General features: G+C 51.8%; 1 pseudogene; it reads left to right on the top strand.

Moving 5' to 3' along the window:
• The first annotated feature begins 1,629 nt into the window (after positions 1-1,629).
• Positions 1,630-7,605, top strand: LOC123059083 (uncharacterized; annotated as a pseudogene).
• Positions 7,606-8,182: the final 577 nt, after the last annotated feature.

The following is an 8,182-nucleotide window of genomic DNA, read 5'->3' as shown; positions in this document are numbered from 1 at the left end:
GCTGATGAGCGTTTGACCAATCTGTCATATGTGCATAAACAGCCTCCATTATTGCATGTGGACTCTGAATTCTGACTCCATCCCGCGCCTCATTTCTAGTGAGCCATAAGCCATATATCGCCTGGATCATCGCTTCTTTCTCATCGTCGGCCGCCCTGGAGAACCAACTCAGAAGCCATCGAGCTAGAGCGCCCTGGGTATCGATCTGACACGGTGGGGCTGCCACCGTAATACCTTTTTCTGAGCGCAACAACTGCCAGAACTGAGAGGAATGCTGACATGCCCAGAAACGATGAATAATAGATTCTTCTCTGCCGCATGCAACACAAAAAACACCCGGTTTGATTCGCCGCCGATGAAGCTCTGATCCCACCGCCAGTCCATTTTGAATCATACGCCACATATGAAAAATCTTCTCTTTGGGTGGCGCACTAGTATCCCACATCGCCATGTACCCCTTGTGTTTCTGGACCGAGCTGGAGGACTCCTGCTGGCCCGACCACGCTCTTCTCCTAGACATCCAGAGATGGTAAGCTGATTTCACATTGAAGATGCCATTCTTAGTGAAATTCCATGCGGGGTAATCGTTGGAACCCGGGCCACCAATAGCAATCTGTGCTATATCGCATGCGACTCACTAAACATGGTGGCAAGCTTGTTCCGGTCCCAGCTAGTCCCAGTACTGTCCAGAAAATTTCCTGCGCCCTCTTCTACTACTTCTAGCACATGTATGTTTTCTTGAGAGAATTCTTGAGCTGAGAGAGTTGCAAGGTAGGAAAGAAGCGGCGTTGCAAGAGACGACGCTAACAGTCGGCGTGTTGGACGCGCTGCCGACTCAAATTTAAAAGAAAGCGAACGATCGATCCAAACAGACAAAAACGAACGAAATCATTGTCTGTTTGGATCGGCCTATTGGAGTTGCTTTTACGGACCGTCGACTCGCAAGGAATTAGAGCTGGCCCGGCGTGCAAATCAAATTGCGTTTGGAAGCAAGGGGTCATGTAGTTGTCGGGCACATTGAACTCCACAGCAGACATATCGACCGATGCAACTACAAACCAGAGTGCTTCACTTTTCACTACACGGCCTACTTCAGCTACGCAGGATCTTTTCTTTCCTTCTTTCGCCGAACCTCTGTGTGTATTGATTGAGCTCCATTTTCCAACGAGAGGAGAGCACGGCAGGCAGGAGTACAGAAGATCGTGATCATTGGATTTTCTTTGGGAAGGCAAGCATACAGACTTGGCACCAATGCATGCTTGTAGCTTTCCCCACTTGCACGCATATGCTGCATTGCAGCATGCACGTACAGACAGACAGGTCTTCATGTCGGAACAAACGAGCACTTCACATCACTGTGCTACTGTGGAGCACTACTAGTGCTCCTATACGCCTAGCCATACCTCCGTCAGTAACAGTAGGAGTAGTAAGCTTAGGAGGTAATAGCACCCAGGTATCTTAACTTGCACAGGATGTGATAATCTAGTCCCAAACTTGTAAAACTTGACTAAGTCATACCCCAACTTAAATCTCATGTGATGTTTTAGTCTCAGGCCAATCACAGCGTGCCAATTGGCTGGGCCGGTCAGCGTGCGCAGTTTTACACAAAACCCCCTGCCGTTTGCCTGATTCAACCCGCGCCGCCTGCTCCCCTCGGCCGCCCGCAGCTCCTCGCTCCGCAGGCTCGCGCTGCCGCCGCCGCCCTCTCCGTCGGCCCAGCAGCCTCCTCGTCACGCGCCGAGCGCGGCCGCTGGAGCCGATGGCAAAGCTGGTGCCGCCCCTCCCGGCGTCGTCGCGCGCCTCATGGGCCTCGAATCCTGGCCCGCCGCCCCCGGCGCGGCCGCGGCCGCGCCGCCGAGGCCGCAGAAGCAGAGGAAGGTGGAGGCGTCGGCGGGGGAGGAGACAATGAGCCGGCGCCGGTGGTCGTGATGCTGCCGCCGAGCCGGCGCCCGCCCGCGCCCGGCTCGCCCACGCACGCGCCGCGGAGCCACCACAGCGCCGACCTGTCGGCGAGGAGCCCCAGGCGGATCCGCCTCATGCACGCCGCCGCGTCGAGGCTGCTGGAGCCGGGCGCGCGCGAGCTCGAGGGCCGGCGCCAGGCTGCAGGCCATCGCGTACGCCTGCTCCTCGCCGCAGCACCGCGGCCACCCCGGCGCCCCGCAGCAGAGCTGGGGCACGCCAGGCTGCAAACCAGACGAACTATTCCGACTCATCGGCTCCTCTCATTAATGCTGAGACTATATATAATTCCAATGATCAATCACCTGAGTTTCACAAGAGCTATCAGGTCAGTTTTGACGTTGCCCTACTGCTTCATTTTGTCAACCTTTTATATCTCTTACTTATGTTTACTTCAGCAATATTGATCAGTCAATCATGAAATTACCTCTTTGATAGTATGTCCATACGATGAAATTGTAGTGCTTATACTTATCACTTTGTCTAATGGTAGAGACTGCTAAGGAAGCACTTACATGAATCCATGCCTGGTACATTTTGTGAATTTGTTGTTAAAAAAATGTTCCACGGAATGTGATTGGATGTTCCCTGATCTTTACTGAAGTATGTTGGAACCGTTCTCTCACAGGATGGATGGAGGTAGAAGAAGAAGGAGCACAGAAGAAAATGGAGAAAGATATACTGAATTTCACCCGGCCGCACACGGCCCCGTTACACTATTCCAGAGCACCAATTGCCTCACTACAAACATGATTACAACCGGCTTTGTAGCCCTCGGCAGCGACGCAGCGCCCAAGCTTCTAACGCCCTACAAACATGATTACAACCGGCTTTGTAGCCCTCGGCAGCGACGCAGCGCCCAAGCTTCTAACGCCCACACACGCACGAACTACTGGCTGCTGCATGCGATCCGCTCGGCCTCACGCAACGCACAAACGCGCTGGACGCGGCTCGATGCATCTGATCGCAACGGCCAACTGCATGGTGCGTGCACAGCTCCTAGCTCCACGCCACATGCACGTCAAGCTAACTAACTCCAACACACGCACGCACACGGACTCACGCACACACGCACCTACGAACCTGGCACGGCCACACACCGCCATACACACACATACGCCACATTTTCGCTGCGTCTCACCCGTCCCGCACGCATCCGACGCGTCCGACACCACCAGTGCGTCCCGCGCGCATCCGACGCGCCCGACGAGTCCGACCATACCACGCGAAGTGGCTTATTCCAACACACATCCTCTAAGCCACGGCCTAGAGGAGTCCGTCATCATCAACGTTGGCACCGACCAAGAGAGCTTGCTCCGCAGCCGGTCCTTTCCGTAGCTGCGGGCACTTGCGCCGGAAGTGCCCGTGCTCCCCGCACTTGTAGCAGCGCCTGCGCCTGTTGCCGCCGCTCCCCGACGCCATGCTGCGCCCGTCGTCGTCGTCCCGAGCACCGCCGCGTCGACGCTCCCATGCTGCCCACTGCACCGCCGTCATGAGCAGCTGCTCACCCCCACGCTTGCCGCCATCTTGTCCACGGCGCCGAACCCGCTCGTCGAACGCATGTAGTCGCCCGAGCGCTTCGTCGAACGCTATCGTCGTCACGTCGTGGAACTGCTCGAGGCCAGCGACGACGGGGAAGAGGCGATCCGGCACCGTATCCAGCAACTTCTTGACAAGTGCTGCGTCGCCCAGAGTCTCCCCGAGGTTGGCATACCTCGCCGCCATCGCCGCGAGCCTCCCGCCGTACACGTCGAGCTCCTCGCCGTCCGCCATCTTCATCCGGTCGAATTCGCCGCGCAGCGTCCCCAGCCTCGCCGCATGGACCCGATCGGCGCCGACGAACCTCATCTTCAGGGAGTCCCATACCTCCCTGGCGGTGAGCTTAGTCGACACCTCCAGTAGCACATCCTCCGGCAACGCCCCGAGGAGTAACGCGCGCGCCATCTTGTCCTTCTTGGCGTTCATCGCTGCGTCGCCCGGCGCCACAGCCTCCCATACGGTGTGGACGTCGAGGATCGCCTGTGCCTTGGTGGCCCAGACCGTGTAGTTGTCCGCGGTTAGTATCGGCATCGCCATCGTCGCCGATCCGCCCGCGCCGCCGCCGTGTGGGACGAGCGCCATGGTCGCCGATGATCGCCCGAACCGAAGCTCTGTATACCAATTGTTGGAACCGCTCTCTCACACGGATAGATGGAGGTAAAAGAAGAAGGAGCACAGAAGAAAACGGAGAAGGTACACTGTATTTCACCCGGCCGCACACGGCCCGTTACACTATTCCAGAGCACCAACTGTCTCACTACAAACATGATTACAACCGGCTTTGTAGCCCTCGGCAGCGACCCAGCGCCCAAGCTTCTAACGCCCACACACGCACGAACTACTGGCTGCTGCATGCGATCCGCTCGTCCTCACGCACCGCACAAATGCGCTGGACGCGGCTCGATCCATCTGATCGCAACGGCCAACAGCATGGTGCATGCACAGCTCCTAGCTCCACGCCACATGCACGTCAAGCTAACTAACTCCAACACACGCACGTACAAGGATTCACGCACACACACACGCACCTACGAACCTGGCACGGCCACACACCGCCATACACACACATACGCCACATTTTCGCTGCGTCCCGCCTGTCCCGCGCGTATCCGGCGCGCCCGACGAGCCTGACACCACCAGTGCGTCCTGCACATTCCGCGCGCATCCGACGCGCCCGATGAGCCCGACCACACCACGCGACGTGGCTTATTCCAACAAAGTAATGGTTTACCAACTTGGATGACTTGGCATTCATTGTACTGTGATCAGTGGTCACACTACTTTTTGTCTAGCTTGCTATTGAAATTTGAAAATGTTCTTTTGTTCTAGTTCCAGGGTGACCAAGGGGCTGATTCTCCTGCTATGTGCACAAATGACGAGCCCAATCAGCCGAGCCCAACATCTGTCCTCGAAGCATGCTTCTCACACGATGCTTCCTCCTCAGGAAGTCCAACTGAAAAGATCGGTAAATACTTTTGTAGTATCACCTTGAATGTTGTACTAGGATGTAAGGATACTTTGTAGATAGTAACCCCTGCAAACCATTTTACTTTTAGTTATCTATAAAGCTAGGTTGAAAGGCCTTTTCTGAAGAAAAAAATGTGTGCTACAAAATAAAGTTTCCTCTTTATTTACTCTACTTCTGTTGCTGATCTGAAGTAAGAATATATGTTTATATGCTGACGAAACCTTAAATGAATAGCTATGTTTTGCATAAAATGCATTTGGCCACGAAATTGATTGCTTTAGTGCACATCTTGACGCGGTGTTGCAGATTAAAGGTTTGTATCACGATGAGTAGCGGAAGAAACAACAAATAGTTTACATATATTACTAATATTTGAACTATTATAAGACAGTGTTCTGTTACGCTATCTTCTAGTTAACTTTGCTCGCCTGAAATGAACTCTCTTTAGAGAGAAGCTTAAAACAATTCTGATTTACAGAATGGATTGAATTAGTAGGTTTTGACGTGTGTAATGGAGTATAGATTATGATGATAATGTATGGTTTCTTCTTTTGTCTGCAGAGAGTACTGAATTCTTTATTGAGTGAATTCCGGCTTTTACCCCCTATTTTGACATTTTTGACACTAATTACTCCATTTAGCGAGTTTTCATCCGTTTTACCCCATTTAGCAAAACTGTTGCCATAATTTACCCCGTTTAAAATTTTGTGAGCGTTCTGATTTGTGTGTCATAATTGTCTGGTCCAGCTGGCATGCCACATCAGTAGTTTTTCCTGGCTATTTTTCTCACCGCTGAACCGGGCCGCGCAGCTTCTCCTGACCGGCCCGGCCCGATGAAGGCCGCTCATGTCGTGTCCAACACACAGCGCTCGAGTCAGCCACTCGCCTCCAGTCGCTTCTCGCTTGTGTTGCTCACCCCCAATTGATGCATCGCCCGTCCAAGCTTCCGCTGCACGCTCCCGCCAGGCTCGCTCGAAAATACATGATTTCATATTATATCAGTCTATTTACACCACTTTAATCTGATCCACAAAGTCATGCATATATTTACATCACTTTAATCTGATCCACAGAATCATCCATACTTAAGGTTGTATATGATAATACTGAAGAAAAACATACATGATTTCAGATTATATCATTAACAATTTCTCCTGTAATTTATTCAATGGTAACATGTCATGCTAATCAAGTTCAGTCATCTCATCAGAATACTTCTTCAAACCTAACTACCAAGGGTGAGAAACTGGGAATGCGGTCATGCATATGGGAGTGGAGAAGACATGTCATATACCGGCTGCCACCCATTGCCTGCCGTTCGTCGGCTACGTCATCCTGCCCCATCCTAGCAAAGGAGGCAGTGGTTTGGGGCAGGATTGTGTGTGTGATTGGAAGGAATTAATACGAGTGATGTGTGCAGTGAATAATGGAGGCCAACATGGTGCGGCCCAACTCGAGCGTTGTGCATTGGACATGAGCGACCTGATCTGGTGAGCTCATATCAGGCCGGACCGGTCGGGAGAAGCTACAAGGACACGTTCAGCAGGGAGAAAACCGTCAATCTGACGTGCTAGCTGGACCAGATAATTGGGATCCGCTGATGATAAAACATACAAAAAAATTAAACAGGGTAAATTGTGGCAACAATTTCGCTAAATAGGGTAAAACGGATGAATTCACGTTAGATGGGGTAAATGCTGTCAAAATTTTCAAAATAGAGGGTAAAAACCGGAATTCACTCTTCTTTATTTCAATGGAGAACAAAATGGAAGATCTCTTCAATCTAGAGTCTGAAATCGTAGATTTGTCCATGTCCATCGACACAATGAAGACTGATGATCACGGCAGCAATGCATAAATACCATGTGTTCAGAGTTCTCCAGTGCATGATTTTGAGTTCCTAGAAGGCAGGCTCCACAGCATCGGAGAAGCCATTGCAAATGTTGAGCTACTTCTGGACAGCAGCCTCTTCTGTGGCACACCGTCAAGTCTATCACTCCATTCATTCATAGTTGAGATGCTGGAGACCGTTGAGGCCGTCTTTGGCGATGGATCAGAGAGCAGCTTCGGCTTCCAGGAAGAAAACAACTTTCAACGCACCAACTTCCTGTTCGACTGCATCGTCGAGTCGCTGGACTCGAAGTTCCGCGACTTCGGGAAATGCGGGTACAAGGCTTTGTTGCGAATGCCTCTCACCATGAGCAAAGACCTGCTGAAGAGGGAGATATCCAAAGAGATCGGCAGCTGGAGCGATGTTTCATCGGACCGTGCTGCGGAGAAGGAGCTGGACCAGGTGGCAGCGGCAAGGTGTGACAGGTGCCGGACCGAGGCGTTCGACATCAGCGTCGCCATCGAGGACGACATACTCGAGGCCCTCGTCGGTGAGTTCGCCTTCGACCAATGCTGCTGAAAGTGTGGAAGTTTACTGGTTAACATGGCATTGGTCAGGCATGAGTAACACTTTGCAGATATGTACTCTATTTCTCCTCCGAAGATGTTATACAGCGTCATGTAGTAATATGGACGCTCCCCGCCCCCGGTTAGTCCCAGATTTAATTCAGGTGTGCTATACTGCGGGTTGAATCAGGCAAACGGCAGAGGGTTTTGTGCAAAACTGCGCGCGCTGACCGGCCCAGCCAATTGGCGCGCTGTGATTGGCCTGGGAGTAAAACATCACATGAGATGCAAGTTGGAGTATGGCTTGGTCAAGTTTTGTAAGTTTGGGACTAGATCATCACATTCTGTGCAAGTTAGGATACCTGGGGTGCTATTACCTCTAAGCTTAGCTAGGCTGGCCAAGGCAGCACTAGGTAGTAAATTCACCTACAGAGCGAGTAGTAGCTTTTTGCACGCACAAGGCTGAAGAAAGTAATGCATGCACGGTGTATCCATCTAATGGAGACGACGATGGGAGGGTATCAATCAATAGACAGAAAATGTGTGCACACGGCTTAGCATGCCTTCCCCACTTTACACATGAACGCTACTACAGGTGTACAGATGACATTATCCGTATATAACTTTGAGCATTGTTTCTTGGTGTATCTTATGATCAAATTAATGGCGGAGACATGGTCAGCGCACACATCCTTCAACAAAAGGTATCAATGTAGGACTCCCGAATGTTTCATTCCTGATGGAGGCTTAACCGTGGTTATGATCCTACATTCTTTCACTTTCATGTCAGATGCCACGATATCATCTCGAAGAATGTTG

Source organism: Triticum aestivum, chromosome 1A (assembly GCF_018294505.1).
Source record: "Triticum aestivum cultivar Chinese Spring chromosome 1A, IWGSC CS RefSeq v2.1, whole genome shotgun sequence".
NCBI classification, from domain to species: Eukaryota; Viridiplantae; Streptophyta; class Magnoliopsida; order Poales; family Poaceae; genus Triticum; species Triticum aestivum.
This window is presented reverse-complemented; position numbering and strand designations above follow the sequence as displayed.